The sequence below is a fragment of the Fukomys damarensis genome, unplaced genomic scaffold (genome assembly GCF_012274545.1).
Source record: "Fukomys damarensis isolate Sample0158 unplaced genomic scaffold, DMR_v1.0_HiC HiC_scaffold_38, whole genome shotgun sequence".
Classification (NCBI taxonomy): Eukaryota; Metazoa; Chordata; class Mammalia; order Rodentia; family Bathyergidae; genus Fukomys; species Fukomys damarensis.
Genome location: NW_022900950.1, coordinates 26387467 through 26400696, shown reverse-complemented (window position 1 = coordinate 26400696; position 13230 = coordinate 26387467).

Below are 13230 nucleotides of genomic sequence, written 5' to 3'. Positions count from 1 at the left end.
CGCGCAGAGTGGCGCAGGCGGCGGCATTGGGCTGGGTTTAAGGTAGCGCCGTGCCTCCCGGATCCCCGCGGTCCTAGCGCCCACCTTGCCCTACGCCTGCTCTGCGGCAGGCCAGGCACAGCGCGGCAGAGTGTGCAACTTCCTGGGAAGTCGGCCAAGGAGCCCTGGCTTCCGAAAGAGAAGCCGAGGAGAGGTGCGCTGCGGGAAGAAAGAATTACCCAAGACTCCAAGTTCTGCGGAATAAAAGGTGGTCACCTCGTACCTAGCTCGCTGCACGGGTGCAGATTCAGAGTAAAACCGGGAACTGGTTTTCACGTGGACTCCGTGATCTTTCATTGCATTATACAATATGAGTTGACAGTTTAAGGGAAGGGGGTGATTTGATGGGCTTGGATGGACATGGCAGTTTCTCTTTCATTCTCCAGCAGACAGAAAAGCGCAAACTATATTGTAGGTAAAGCAGTTGGCAGTCAATCTACGCGCGCGCACACACACACACACACACACACACACACACATAACTCGCAGATGTGTCCACCGTTTACATTTTGTTAGGGGCGTTGTGCTGCGGGTGTCCGGGCTGGGGCTGTGTGTGGCGCGGTCGGCAGGGGGGCGCCAGAGACCCGCCTCGTTGCCGGAGTTCCGCTAGCGCCTGTCTTCGGGGAGTCCGAAGGGAGGAGAGCGCTCCTGTGGATTCCCTCTGGTCCCAAAGCCCCACTACTAGGACGAGACGAGCCCTCCCGAGCCCTGCTGTCGCTCAAGAAGCCGAAAGCGAGTCTCCAGAGTGTCCCTCCAGGACCCGAAGCCCGTCGGGCTCGCGGGGTGCGGGGCGCTCCCGGGACACTAGAGCTGTGGGTGAGCATTCCGACTCGGTCCTGCGATGGAAGCCGAGCTTCGGTCCTGGGCTCCGGCTCTCGCTCGCGGCCAGCGGCCTTCACGCTCAGTAGCAGGCAGGGACAAAGAAACTCGCTGTCCCAGCCAAGCAGCCAGAGAGCGCAGCTGGGCGCGCTCTGCGCGCGGGACCACCGCCCGCGCCGGGATCCCTGAGGCTGCGGGTGCCTATTGCGGGGGCCCCCAGAACAAAAGCGCTGGCCCCACAGCCCGCGGCCCTGGTTCTTTCCTCTGCTGCTCTTTGTTCACATTGTTTTAGAAATGGCCCGACTCGCGGGTCAAGATGGAGAAAGTTGCTGAGACTTGAGCGCAGCGCCAGCGGCGTTAAGAGTCGGAAGCTAAGTCCAAAGCAGAGATAAGATCCCTGCAAGGGAGAAGCGAATCGAAGCCTTTTTTTACCGGGCAGAAATAAATTCTGCCTTACAAGTCAGCAAAAGGCTGGAATGACGATGTGGAGCTAGCCCCTACTCCAGAAGAGAGAGTTTCGCCGGAAGATGAAAGGGAGCAATGAATTTGCAGATTTCGGGGGCGCTGGAGGTGCCGGCAACCTGGAGTGACCTTCCTCTGTCCCCCGGGGTGCAGTGTGCGCTCCCCAGGGGAGCGGAGGAAGAAGAGAGGGGCAAATGGTCCCCCCCTTCCATTCCCACACCCCTTTGCCGCAGTCCAGGGCCATTGGGTATCCGGGGACTAGCTCGATGCGTCTTGCTCACGAGTTTCTAGAGGAGGGCCCTTCCTTCACCGTTGGTTTTTACTGCAGGCACATCCGCTGTGGTACAGAGTCGGCTTTAATGTTAACTGCCCAGGAGCAGATAAAAGAAGCTGGGGAGGAAGTGCCACTTCTCATAAACCACTCTAGTTGCTCTCATTAATCACCGAGGCGGCCATCGCACTGGGTGAAGCAAGGGCGTTCTTGACCACTTGGGTACAATGCACCAAGCTGGATTACTTTAAAAAAAAAAAAAAAAAAAACTGATGGATGACAGGCAGAAAGTGAGACAGAGATGGAGACTGGGAATGCTTGGTGAGGGGGTGGAGAGGGGGTACAGCACGTGGACACTGCCACTAAAGACTGGGCTGGGACCTTTTCCACCAGCTGTCTCCAACCACATTCTTTCGGTCTGAATTTAGATTGTCATCCAATGAGCAAAAGCCATTGCGGCTTCCGAATCCTGCAGCTTAGTGACTGTCACTTTTTAAAAGCTATGCAGCAGAGAGAGGAAGGGCAAAGTAGCTGACGGCGCACTTTTCCAGGTAGAAGCAGCCTCCTCCTTTGGGCTGCTCTTCCACTGCAGCCGGTTTAGTCCACTTGTCCTGTGCATCCCCAACTCCAGCTGCTAGCGACTTTGCTTGGCTCGTCCTCCCTTTCTGCAGCACTTACCCCACACCTGGGACTAAAACTGTCAAGGTTCCTTCACAGGCTTCCTGGTGCTCACAAGCTCTAAGAAGCCTCTGGCCTTGCTTTCTAGATTCAGTCAGCTGAATAACAAATAGCTCAGAAGAATGACATTAGGAAAAAAAGATAAAGTGCACAATAAACAGATAGTATACCACACACTCTCCATTAGATTCTTCCTTCTGATCACCTTTTGGCCTTTTGACTAAGATCAAGTAGAGTTCCCCCCCATGAATATCTGCCTGTATTCAGCAAATTCTATTATTGATTCAATTCCCAGAGCTTTCTTATGATATCTCTTCTCAAAATGTTTCCCTTTTCCTGTGTTTTCTATCACGTTTTTCATCTGTCTTTTCTGCTGTCAATTTCGTACTTAGACCATATAGGATTAAATCACAAGCAAAGTTAAGAAGGCTATGAAAAGGAATCAGCACCTGAATAGCAGTCCACAGATCTGGAACATGTCATCCATCCCCCAGCCTACTCCCTGTGTGACTGCAGGCCCCAGTGAGTTGCTGTGAAGATTGGTTTAGATGCATGTATGTAAAGTGACCTGTAAGCTATAAAATCCTCTAGAAAGTTAAGGTGGTCACTTGAAAGAAAAAAAAAAAAAGCTCTGTTCACCTTCCCTGCTTTGTCCATTAATTTGTGTCACCTTTAATTTCCTTGGACCCTTCCCCTAATGCAAATCAGCACAGAATCCTTTCATTCCCTTCCCAGAAGGATAAAGGTATAACCCTTCCTCCATTCACCCCACCCACCTACCCCACCCCCATTCCATCCCACAACCCTTCGGTTTGCTTATGGACTTCTGCTAGGAAGGGTGAGGAAATGGAATAGAAAAGGGATAGTCTAGGAAGACTGAAGTCTGTCCCCAGTCTGATCCTATAGGTGAGGTTTGAGCTTTGTAACAGGATAAAACTATTGCAGGCAGCATTTATTGACTGCTTCCTGTGTTTCAGATACTACTAAGCATGTTTGTGCCTTGTGAGTTGAGTACTATTTATCCCATTTTACAAATGAGGAACCTGGCTTACGAAATTAAGTAACAGGAGTATTGCCACAGCACTAATAAATTGTGAAGCCAAGGTCTTGGACCTCAAATTCCTCTTGTGCAGCAATGCCTTGTATTATTACAGGCCTACCTCTTTAATTTTTTAATAACACATTTCCACAAAATAAGTATACAGAAATAAATAGCAAACATATATACCCAATAACCAAGTACACTGAGTGTATATAACAACCAAGATATAATGAAGAAGAAAAAGACTGCTGTTGCAATGAGGGGAAAACAGTAAGAAAGAAAAGAACAGTAAGAAAGAAAAGAATTCTAGGGATAGAATGAACAAAAAATGTGCAAGATCTATATGAAGAAATATTTTTAAATCTCCTTAGACATATGAAATAAGACTTGAACAAATTAAAAGGCACATAATACTACTAGATAGGAAAACTCAATGTTAGAAATATGCAGGTCTCCCTAGATTAACCTAAAAAACATGATTCCAATGAAAGTACCAATAGGGACATGTTACTGCTAAAATACTATAGAAAATTAAAGTTGATAAGAAAAGTTTTGACAAGAAAAATGAGGAGGTAACTAGCTATACAATAATTTTAAATAATTTAGCTTCAATAAATAAAATAATTCAAAGCATTGGCACAGAACAGAGATAAAAAAAATACCCAAATACACATTGGAATTTATTAGTATATGATTGTCAACCTATAGGGGGAAATGAACTTTTGAGCAAATAGTTTTGAAACAGCTGAATAGGCAAGAAGGTAAGTAGTATTTACTCTTCATACTTTAAATGAGGATAAAACCCACATGGAACAAATACTTAAATACTAAAAATAAAATCATGAAAATATTAAAAGAAACAAAGGAAAAAGCCTGTATAACCTGAGTTATACCTTTCTAATTATATTACAGAGCCCAAATACCTAAAAGAGAATAGTTTGATAAATACTGAACATAAACATGTAATACTGAACAAAACAGAAAATATGTTTTGACCTTCATGGGAGGAGAACACAAATTCAAAAGATAAATGATGAAATTTTTTAAATGTGCATCCATATAGCAAGATAAAGAACTAATACTGCACCTCAGGCCAGGGATTTAGCTCAGTGGTTCTGTGGCCTGCCTTGCAAGCACAAGGACCCAAGTTCAATGCCTGGTACAAAAAAAAAAATACTGCACCTAGATTACCAATAAGAAAACTATAACCTTCGATGTCTGCTCTGATGTATAAAGAGCTTGGAAGTCATCACTCCTATCTACACAAGAAAAAAAAGCTGCACAAACCGAAACTCAAGAGCTCATCTAAGATTCTTCAGATAATTGAGGTCACAGGACAGACTGCTGCCCTGAAAACTGGAAAGAAAAGCAGAGACACAGAGTCACAGTTAGCTGGAACCATGTCGGTAGGAACACTCATGGCCCCGGGTGTGGCTCAGTGATAGAGTGCCTGTCTAGCATCCTGAAGGTCTTGGGTTCAACCCCAACACTGCCAACAAAAAGGATGAACACTTGAAAATATAATTGCTGAAAGCTCAGTGTGGACGTTTGAAAATTAAAAATTCACAGGGTACCAGCCCTAGGAGAACCGCAATACTTTCCTGCATTGTAAGTCCAAGAAACCTACCAGGTTCCCATTGCGAAAATCTGAGAAAAATTCCCTCCTATTTCCCTTATAAGGAGGAGAATGTAACCATTTTGAAATATGCCCAGAGGACACTTTCAAGGAAAACTATTTACCAGAGCTTAAGGGAGCTGGGAACTGGAAATAGCCAACTCCAGCCCCCGCTGGTCCTCAGTGTGGGATACAGAAATCAGGCCAACAGATAGATGAAATCACAGTAATATGCAACATACTGTCTCCTCCACACCTTGCCATCTCATTAATAGAGCTCCTGTATAGCACAGAGCTAAAGAGACTGTGAGATTAAGATCCTGGCATGATGGCACACATCTGGAATCATGGCTACTCAGGAGGATCACAAGTTCAGGACCAGCCTGGGCAACCTACTGAGACTCTGTCTCACTATGGAAAAAGGGCTGGAGATGTAGCTCAGTAGCAGAGAATGCTTGCCTAGCACAGGTTCACTCCACAGCACTGGAAAAGAAGAATTAGAATAAGTAATCTCTAGGAAATCCTAAAGAAATTTTAGTCTGACACCTGCAGCTACAGAGAGCAGAACATTCATCCGAATAAATATTAAATCTCACACCGAGGGCCTCTCTACCTCAGTAACTTTAATTCAATACATCACGTCTCACTTTCTGGAAAAAAAAATATATATGGCATGCGAAAAGGCAAAACAAACAAACAAACAAAAGCACATCCTGAAGAGATGAAGCAAAGCAAAGCCCAGACTGAGTTACTGAGATCTTGGAATTGTCACACTGAAAACTTGAAATAGCAATGTGCAAAAAGTTATAGCTCATTTCCCCCACATACCCCAGGTGCCTGAATTGATAAATCTCTGAAAAATATGAAAGTCATCAGGCCTTTGGGAAACTCAGCAAGATGCAGTAGCTTCTGGTCTCTTCCTTTATAACCCTTATTTCTCCTTAGTCATGTCCAGTTTAGCACCATCCCAATGTAACAACACACTGCTGGTTCAGAATGTCCCATCTCACACTCCCAGTTGATCATCCTCACAGCCAGGAAATCTGCCAAGCTTTCTTCCTGGTGTGACCTCCTCTTCTTTATTTGCCTCTTTATTTCCATTTCTCTCCATCCTTCTTTTGGTCGTTCCAACATGACCCATTTTAACTCTCATTTTCCTGCCAAGAACCTTGCTGTCATGGAGCTGACATTCTGTGGACAGAAACAGACAACAAGCAATCGAACCAGAGAGTTCTTGATCAAAGCAGCAAGGGCTATAGGAATTCCAAAACAGAGTCCTGCAGAAGTGAAGAAACTGCTTTCTAAGAAGATGACCCTCACACTGAGATTTGAAGGAAAAGGAACTGAGCTGGCTAAGGGCCGAGGAAAAAGATTCTGGTGGAAAGACCAGTGAACACAAAAGCAGAAGTAAGCTTGACTGAAAAATAGGCATGAAACCATGGCAGTGGCAAAGCAGATAGAGACCATTGTGTGGAATGAAGCAAGAGAGATGGCTGTGGACAAATCCTGTGGGACCTTAGAAGCCTTCTAAGGGGCTGGGTGCTGCTCTAAGTATGACAAATGACCAGCATGATTGGTGAATGACTCCCTTGAAAGAATCAACAGCAAAAGAAGTTGACATCAAAAAAATAAAGAATGGAATAATGCTTCCCAGAGCCTAGGAAAGGGGATTGAGAAAGAAGGATGGAAAGGGGTGGTTAGCTGGCACCCGACAAGTAGATAGGAGGGAAAACTTCTAATGCTGTATAGCACAGCAGGATGACTATCACTCCTGAAATTAGTGGAATATTTCAAAGTAATGTATAGAGAGTATTCTAAAGTTCCCAAGTGATATGTCTTGCGATGACAGGTACACCATTATCCAGATCTGATCATTGCCTGTATGCAGTACATGTATATAGTACACGCATGTATATGGTAATTAATATCATTTGCAGGCTGTACAGCGCACTTACTTCCCTTTTCAAACATAAATGCTATGCAACATTTAATAACAACCATGAAAATCCTCTATCTGCAACTTAATAACTTTCCTTAGAATGAGAGTCCACCTTCCTCAATATTTTCTGTCACTAATTATTCTTTTCCAACATCTTTCCCCACTCCAGTTACTTCCACTCCTACATCTCCCCAGCTTAAGCCTAATTTCTGCTCAGATTCCCACTGAATTATCTGCCTGTGGTCTCTTCATTCATTTCCAACTCTGCTTTTTTGTTATTGGTAATGAGGATACTAGGTTTAACAAAACATCCATCTACTTCATTTCTTCTATGATTTTTAGTGATTCAGTGGTAATTAAATGTAAGTTACAACACTATAATAAGTGATATGACCTAAAAACATAAAACAAATGAAGAATAGAAAAACTAGAGGAGCAGAAATTATTTTAAGGAGAATGAAATGACAGGTATAACTTAAATTTGTAGAAGTCATATATAAGTGTGAAAGATGAGTTAAAAAGAAAAAATGGTAGAAAAATTATTAAAGAAGTAAGAGTAATTATCTCTCTGCAACAAAAAAAATCACACTTTAACAAGTGCTTTGATTAGGTCAGAACTTTTTTAGAATAAGAGTAGACATTCAGCAAAATTTTATTTATACTTTGCATAAGACATTGTGCTAGAGTTTGTTTAGGACAAACATCAATATAAAACATGGTTCTTTTTATGATTCCAAAGCTCATACTCTTGTACATGTTTTCCATACACAATGACTACATTCATCATGGGAAGTTGGTGCATGTACATAACACATCTTAACTCTTTAACTTCCCCTTTGCCTGCTATCCCTCCCCTCTCCCTCCATATTTAGGTCCCCTTACCTTTTGCAAAAGATCTATCTCCCTGTTTCCTATTATCTATCTTTTATTTAGGTCTTTAATTATTTATACTTTGTTTCTCATATAAGAGAACCCATGTTACATTTAAGCTAATGTGTCCGATTTATTTCACTTAATATTATTGTCACACAGTTCATCTATTTTTCTACAAATGACTCATGGCACAGTAGCACTCCATTGTGTATAAACACCATACTTTCTTTATCGATTCACCTGTTAATGAATATATAGGCTGCTTCCAAGCTTTGGCTATTATGATTTATGCTGCTACCAACATCAATATGCATCTCACCGTGTACGATGTCTTTAATTCTTTTGGAAAGATACTAAGAAGTAGAATAGGTGGGTTGAATGGCATTTCTAGCTTAAACATAAGCATGAGTGTAAAACTAAAATATTATGCTTTTAACTCTTTTGTGGCTGGTTTCTTTTACTTAGCATAGTATTTTCAATATTCATCTATGATGTAGCAATGTATCTTATATTGTTATTTTCTTTATTCTTTTTAGTTTATTGGTACATTATAGGTATACAGTACAGTTACATTCATAATTGGGATCTTGTGCCTTTACATGACAGATCTTGGTTCTTATTTTTTCCCCTTGTCCCTGCCCTCCCCTCACCCCCTTCCTATTTACAAACACTTTATTTCCATTTTTCATTTTCTCATATTTTCTTTTCCCTTATTATCTTTCCCCTACCCGTCCCACTTTCCCTACACCTTTAGCCCTTTTCTTTCCATTTCACAATGTCAGTTATCTCATTAGGATCTTATGTTCTATTATAGTTTTTCACACCAGAGAAACTATTCGGTATTTACAAGTGTGTGACTTACCTATTTCACTTAGGAGTATATCCTCAATATGTATCCATTTTCCTATGAATGTACTGATATTTTGTATGATCCCTAGAAGGAGAATAGCTAGGTCCAATGGAATTTCTAGTTTTAGCTTTTTGAAGATTCTCCATACTGATTTCCATAACAGTTGTACTAGTTTTATGTAAGACATGGTTCTCATCTTTTAAGTACAGCCTATCTGAATTTATATTTGCTTTCTTCTTTATTTCCTACTGCATTTCCCTGTTTTCATCTGGAATGATTTCCTTCTCTGTGGGTTTTCTTGTTTGGTTTGTAGGGGCTGTTGTGTGGTTTGTGTTTTTTTTTTTTTTTTGGTTTTCTGGTGAGGTCTACTCTCCACAAACTCCCTGCGTTTGTTTGTCTAAAATGAGTTCATTTCACATTTTCACAATCTTTAAATTAGGTATAGAATTTCTGGTTGCCAGCTGTCTTCATCCATTTTCTCCAGCTGTAACAGAGTGCTGCAGAATAAGGACATTATTAGACAAGAGGAGTGTACTGGGTTGTGGACTGAGAAGTGTGAAGGGTGGTTCTGGAATCTGGTGAGGCCTTTCTTGCTCTACTGTGGGCAAGACAGGAGGCAAATGAGAAAGAGGAAGGGGGCCAGATTCTCTCTCTCACAATAACCAACCCATTCTCATGAAACAGCCTTACTATCCATCATGAAGGCAATGCCTTCACAATCTAATCACCTTTTAAAGCTCCCTCTTTCTACCTTTTCTACACTGTTGCATTGACAATTAAATTACATGTGTCTTAGAGGGGACAGTCAACCTGAATAACAGTTTATTTTTTATGAAGTTGTCATTTCATTGTCTTCTAGCTTCTGTAATTCCAGCTAAGAAGCCAGCTGTTAAGTATTATTGGTGTCACTTTGCTGATAATAGGTCCATATCTCTGGATGTTTCAAGATTTTTCGTTTAATATCTGATTTCTCAGCTGCTTTAATATTTTGTCCCTAGATATAATTTTCTTTGTGTTTATTCTAATAGGGGTTTCCTGAACTGTTTAAATCTATAGTTGATGTCTTCTGGTTTAAGAAAATTCTTAGTCATATTTTAAGTCTTTATTCTTCCCCATTCACTCTTCTTTTTCTAAGACTACAATTATGTGCATATTAAACCTTTATTCTCTATTAGCTTCTCCTTTGTGTTTCAGTTTGGGCTTCAATTTATATATTTCCTACTGACTTCTCTTCTAATTCACTAGTCCTACTTCCTACTATATCTATTCTGCTTTCAATTCACTTCATTCAACTATTAATTTCAAATAGTGACCTTTTTAGACTTTCCATATGACTTTCATAGATTTCTGTTCTCCAGAGAATTTTCTAGATTTTCATTTGTTCTTTCTCATATCTTTCTCTCTTTTCTTGAGCATTATTTTAACATTCCTAGTGTATTAATACCAATAATTTTATTATATTATCTCTTTCTGGCATTTGTTTGTTGTTGTTATCTTTTTATTATCATTCTTATTTCCTTTGTGTGTCTATGTATTATTGATTCAGATACTGTGTGTAGAACTAGGGGGTTCAAAAAGAACAAAAAGGATAGTAAAATATTATAAGATTCTAATTTCGTTTTTTAAATGAATGTATTTTCCTCAGTGTAGATGTGAAAAAAAGTTAATATTTATTATATTTGCAAAACTGTACTCTTGAAGTGTTTAGAAAGCCTAAGTTCAAAATGACAAACTCAAAAGAAGTGGAATAAACCTGTGTGGCTAAAAGCAGATGCTACTTACACTTGTAGAACTAATACTATTTTATACTTATACTCTGAAACAAAAAAAAAGCTGATTGGGTCTTTCATTAACTATTCAGAATGTGTAATAAAATAATGGGAACTGATCATTAACAAAGAGAAAATAAGGCTCCGGATGATATATTCTACAAGAAAGTGTGTCCCCCTTTCTAGACAGATTGGGTAAGGGGCTGATCATCTGAGTCAGTTAAAAATTGAATTGGATTTTTATTCAAATGGATTAAAGATCTAAATATTATAACAGAAACATTAAACTTGCTGGAAGGTAAGTTAGGCAGAACTCTGGAAGACATTGGTATAGGAAAAGACTTTATGAACAAATCCTCAGTAACACGGGAACTAGCAGATAGAATCAAAAACTGGGATCTCATCTTACTAAAAGGCTTCTGTACTTCAAAAGAAACCATTAGCAGAACTAAGAGACAATCTACAATGTGGGAAAAATTTTTACCAGCTGTTCCTCAGACAAAGGACTATTATCAAGGATATATAAAGAACTCAAAACAATCAGTCCCCCCAAATATAAAGACCTGATTCAAAAATGGGCATCCGAAATGAACAGACATTTCTCAGACAAAGAAGTGAAAGCAGCAAGAAAATATATGAAAAAATGTTCCACATCACTGGTCATTCGAGAGATGCAGATGAAAAAAACACTGAGATTCCACCTCACCCCACAAAGAATGGCTGCTATCAAGAAATCACACAATAACAAATGTTGGCGGGGTTGTGGGGAGAAAGGAACCCTTCTCCATTGTTGGTGGGAGTGCAAACTAGTGCAACCACTATGGAAATCAATATGGAGATACCTCAAAGAGCTTGGACTGGAGGTTCCATTTGACCCAGCCATCCCTCTGCTGGGTATCTTCCAAAAGAACTAAAAGAATCATATCACAGAGAAGTATGTGCACCCATGTTTATAGCTGCACAGTTTGTGATAGCTAAATCTTGGAAACAGCCTATTGGCCCATCCGTTGGAAACTGGATAAAGAAGTTGTGGTTTTTCTATAAAATGGAATGTTACTCAGCCATAAAGAGTGAGAGAATAGATTCATTCATAGGAAAATGGATACATATTGAAGATATACTCCTAAGTGAAATAAATAAATCACACATGTGTAAATACCAAATAGTTTCCCTGGTGTGAATATTCTGCAACAATGCATAAGATTCTAATAAGATTACTGACATTTAGAAATTTGAAGAAAGGAGCTAAAGGTGTCGGGAAGGTGTGAAGCGTAGGGGAAGAACAAAAAGGGAAAAGAAAAAAATGTGAGAGAATGAAAAGATGAAAATAAAGTGTTTGTAGATTGGGAGGGGAGGAGGGGGTGAAGGGAGGGCAGAGGTAAGGGGAAAAAATGAGAATCAAGACTTGCCATGTAGAGGTACATTATCCCAACAATGAATGTAACTGTACTGTATCCCTAAAATGTACCAATAAACTCAATAAAATTTAAAAAAAATTGAATTGGATTTTTAAAAACTGAATAGGATTGAGACTTGATTATAGTTCTATTAACAAACATGAATCAACAAACCTTTGATTCACCCCCATCTCTGGGGTTTAACCCACCTGGACTTTTGATGGAGAATCTGATAGGTATACATAGGTTCCTGAAAAAGTAGGAAATCTCTGTCTATTCTTCAGAAGGTTTCAAACCAGCTCTCCAGCACTCTGGTCCACCAAAGCTCAAAGTCTGGCAAAAGTCTTCAAGGGAAAAATAGTCATGTGCTTAAAAACAGATTCTATCCCCCAGGGATTTCTTACTTTTAAAACCATTACCCTGTGGGTGGTTTTGTTTCCCTTTAGAAATGTTCATATTCTTTCCTCAGAATCCTATAAAGAACTCAGCATATATTTGTGGAGGAATCCAGTTCTGAGTTTGAAATACTCAAAGATCCTCTCTTAGTTACTTTCTCATTGCTGAGACAAGATACCCAATGTCCACAAGTTAAAGAAGAGGTTTATTTTACCTCACCATCTGTAGAGGCTTTAGTCCATAGTCAGCTGGTTTAAGGCAGGGTGACACAGCAGAGGGGTGTGGCAGAGGAGAAACAGCCTATGGCAAGGCAGGCAAGAGGAAGCAGCCTTCCTTCTGTTTTCTCTTTTTACTCCATCTGGGATACAAGTCTATTAGCTGGTACCAGGGTGGACCTTCTCACCAGAACTATATTAAACTTTGATTTTTATACCCACAATCCAGTATCACACATTCATGATCCAGTAACCATCCAAAAGCCCCACCTATGAGTGGGGAGATATCTAGATATAAAGCATAGCAGTCTGCCCTTTGCCCCCAAAAGACTCATAAGAATCCCTGTATGCAAAATGCATTTCTAAAAGTTCATCTCTAAAAGTTGTTAAGGTTCTAAAAGTTTCATTATTGCTAAAAAGTCCAAGTAAAAATTCTCCTCTGGGGTTTAAACTAAAATCTTAGCTACAAGCACCTATAAAAATGAAAAGAAAGTTAAATTCTTCCAACATACAATGGCACATGATGAGCACTCTCATTCCAAAAGGTACAAATAAGGGAGTAGAAAGGAATGGGGCCAAAGTAAGACCAAAAATCGGTAGGACAATCATTAAATCCCATAGTTCCGTATCCAGCATGAAGGGTAATCTTTGGCAAGATATGAACTCCAAAAGGCTTGGGCGGTACTAGCCCTGTGGCATTACTGGTGTTTGAAGCCCTCATGGTGTCTTTTTTAGGCCAAATTTGCTCACTTCTGTGGCTTTCCTCAGATAATCCATGTTCCTGGCTTCTCAACCTTCTGGAGTCTCCACTGAACTGTTCACACTCACAAATTCACACACTGCCCTTGCAGGGGGCACACTGCCT